The sequence below is a fragment of the Mus caroli genome, chromosome 6 (genome assembly GCF_900094665.2).
Source record: "Mus caroli chromosome 6, CAROLI_EIJ_v1.1, whole genome shotgun sequence".
NCBI lineage: Eukaryota > Metazoa > Chordata > Mammalia > Rodentia > Muridae > Mus > Mus caroli.
In genome coordinates, this window is record NC_034575.1 from 46,681,676 (window position 1) to 46,685,481 (window position 3,806).

The window sequence follows — 3,806 nt, forward strand, 5'->3', positions numbered from 1 at the left end:
CTCTCTCTCCCTCTCTCTCCCTTCAGAGCCAAATGAAGCAGGGCAAAGTGGGAAATCACAGGAGAAAAAAGATCTTGGTATACTGTTGTGAAATTAGACCAGGGAAACCCTAACAAACCCCTAAGTGTGACCAGAAGCTTCCTCTGAGAGTTGAGGGGATATATTCTTTTTGGCTTGTAAAACAAACAAGGCCCTGTGCACTTCTGCCACCTTCTCCTTTTACAAGAGAGCACACAGATTTCTGCCACCAGCTGAAACTGAATGTCTTCATAAAGCCCTCAGTGGGAGAGGTTTCTCCCTCCCCCTTCTAAGTTCCTCTTCTAAGAAAAAAGACTCAAAAGAATCCACAGGATGAACAGATATCCAACCACCTTCTTAAGTATGCTTCCCATGAAAATAGTAAGAAAGAAAACATTTCCTCCAATAACAGTCACACAGTTGGGACTGGATGCTGTATTTCTTAAAAGTCACTTAACTCCACGTGGGTTGACCTGCCCTCTTAAATTCTACTTAATCCTTGTGAAGATTAAAACAGACAGAAGTAAGCAAGCTGACAATACTCATAGTCTTTTTTTTTTTAATTTGTGCCAAAGAGCCCTAGGAATGTATTTGGTTGGATATGATAACATCAGCCTTTTTACCCATCCCCACATCCCAGGGTGTGGCCAAAGGAAGCTGCAGATGCTCTTTTTCCTAGGTGCATCATGAACCTGCCAGCATTTCTATGACTCTTGTTCCTTTTGGTTTGTTTGGGTTTTCTTTCTTTTGCCCCTTATTTCAACCACCGAGAAATTATACAAGCAAAATCACCAGACATAGAACCAAAACAGAACCACAGCGCAACACTGTCTACCCAAACTTGGAGCAGCAAAACAAAGGCTCCATCATTCTTAGCCACAGCAGATCACAAAAACCTACCCATGTAAATATTTTATCCTAGTTCCTTCTAAGGAAGTGGACACATCTTCCTGAGTACTCAAATACCAACATTCACTTCACCCAAAAGTAACCCCATGCGTTCATCGGCTTGCCACTAGTCAGGGAAAGTGGGATTTGTGAGAGAGCTTTGATTTTTTTTTTTTCAAGTCCTAGGTTTTTGTTTTCTTTGGATCTCTGAATTTGGGACTTCTGTAGATTTATGTTGAATGAAGGAGACTTCTGCATATTAATACTTGGTATTTCAAATCAACACTTCAATACATTTCTCTTTAAGCACTTGGTAAATACCTTTACCAACTAGTAGTACTTGAAGAAAAGTACCTAACTCCAGAGAAAAAGAAGAGGCCTTAATTTTGTTTGTTTTGTTTTGTTTTATGCTTCATTTCTAACCACAGTTGGACATTTTGGCTTAGCTCCTCAGACAGGACTGGGTGGTGTTTATTAGGTCTCTGGTGGGTACCTACCCTTAGAAGACACCAGGACAGGCCAGAAAGTTCCCACTTAGGCTTGGCTTAAGCACATGGGAGGCTGGGGCCCCGGATGGAATTGTACCCAGGAAATTTATATTTTACCTAACTTCACTCATTGGTGCAATTTTGGAGACTGTTTTGGAAAACATAGATTATGTAAATTTCCTGGGATCAAACAGAAAGAACAAATAACAAAAGAGAAGAGGAAATCTCCTACTGACAAAGGGGTAATTTCTTCCTGAAGTATCCTTTATGATGTGTCAAGAAAAACAACCTAATGGCTCTGGGGACTTTTAAGCTGGGCATTTGAAGACACCTCAATTTCCCTTAAAACTTTAGGCACAGTTTTAGAAGAGAGAATTTGTCTGCAGTTGGAGAGGGTTACATTTCTCTCTCTTTAGTGTTATCTAGGGAAGCCCTTAAGTTGCCTTTCGAGGGTCCTGTGCATAGATGTCTTATTCCTACAAAGACCGGGATGGAAAAGGAAAGAAGGGAGGCAGAGACAGGCAAGGCGGAAGAAAAGAAAGCGCTTTAACCCCTTTCAATTGCCCTGAGGATTCAAAGACTAAAGTTAAATCCGGCCATAAAGTTTATTGCTTCAGACTCACAGGCTGGTGAGAACGCTACCAGTCAAATGAAAAGAGCTAACAGGGTTGGCCTGGCCCGGTGCGGGGACAGCAGAGTACCTCCTAGGTGGGGACCCACTGTCCCCAACATCCTGTGGGTGCAGCCTGCTCCCTGCTACACAGCCAAGGCCCCAGTCAGTTTCCACTCTCTCCAGTCGGTCTGAAACTCAGGCCCAAAGGCTGCCCGCCTCAATTCAGTCTTGCCAAATGACCCTGGCCCGGCGAAGACATATTGCCTCAGCCCCACAAGGGATCCCGCCAGTGTCGGCCTCGGCCCTGGCCCTTCTCCGGCCTTTCTTTCAAACTCTTGGAGTTCAGTTCACCCCTCTCCTCCAGTGGCCTGCGTCCCTTCAACTCCCAGAGCTCCACGACCCCCAAAGAGCCTGGGCCTGACCAACCTTAGAAAGAAGGCCAGGGGCTGCCAAGTTTTCACAGACAGACTCATTTTCACACACACACACACACACACACACACAAAATCATCTTTTTGCACGCTGGCGGGAGCAGCGGAAGTCATTAACAGCCACGATTGTGCAGCAATTAAAGTTAGGCCTGGGGAAGCCGCGGCCACAGGCATTCTTCACCGCGCAGCCTCCACAAGGCTGGCTCTGGCTTTGCTAATTTAGGCAGGCAGAGGGAAAAGTTTGTTCTCCCATTTTGAATACTGAGCCACACAGAAAGAGAGGACAAGAAACTTTTTAAGAGTGAAAATAAACTCAAGAGGCGAGCTTACCTTAACATGGAGGGAGCCATTTTTCAGAGTTTTGAGAACTTGTGGTTTGGACACTTCTGGACCTAAAATTGACACTTTGAATGACCAGGCAGCACACGTAGCCTGCAAAAGAGTCAAATGGAGTCCAGCGTTAGTGAGATTATATGTTATGTGGTATATAATGTTGGATGTCAACTCCCCAAAACCATAAAACTTACTTTAATGGCCCCACGTGACGTTTTATAGCCAGTGAGCCGATCTGTCTGTGCTATGGATGAGTTTACGATCTGATTCATAGACAAAACCCTATTCATTTGGCACCCAAATGTCATATAGCCGGAACTGGGGCTTATAAAGTTTACTGTTTTATAACTTTTAAAAGGAAAGACGGCATCCGTGTAAGCAGCCAGTAATGTACAAATCTCTAGTTGGGCTTTAGCTGCTCTGAGGAGTTTCCCAGTGGAGCTAGGATGGGGTAAGTACTTTCCATTTGTAGCAAATTAATTGTAGCAAAAGAAGCCAAGTGGTTCAGTAAGGGTAGAGGGAACTGAGTGGTGGGGTTGGTTAGTGGGCAGAGGGTTTGGGGTCTACAGCCTGGCAGAGAAGCCTCTTCAACAAGGCCTACAATAGCCTTGGATCTATGTGGGCCGGAGTGTGGCTAACAAAGCCCTGGCTGCTCTCTCTTTCTCTTCCTCTCCTTTTTGGTACAAAGTTAACTTGGTTTCCTTTGAGATGGACAAGGTAGACTCAGGCTTTGGAACCTCCTACAGCTTTTCCCACTGTGTTCTTCTGACCTGAGGTTTCTGATGGTTCCGAGTGAGGAAAGCTATGAGTCAAGGTGTTGGTGTGAAACCACAATGAACAGGCAGGCTGCCCAGGTAGCCGCAGACTCAGCAGCCTACAGTACTACTGGACAGACAGAAAAACAGAAAGAACAGCTTGCTATTTGGCATAAATCAGACCAAGAGAACTTACAATAGAAAGTTTATTTTGTTTGTTTCCAGTCAGTGTTTTTTTTTCCTTAAAAACAAATACAAAAAAAAAAAAAAAAAAAAAAAA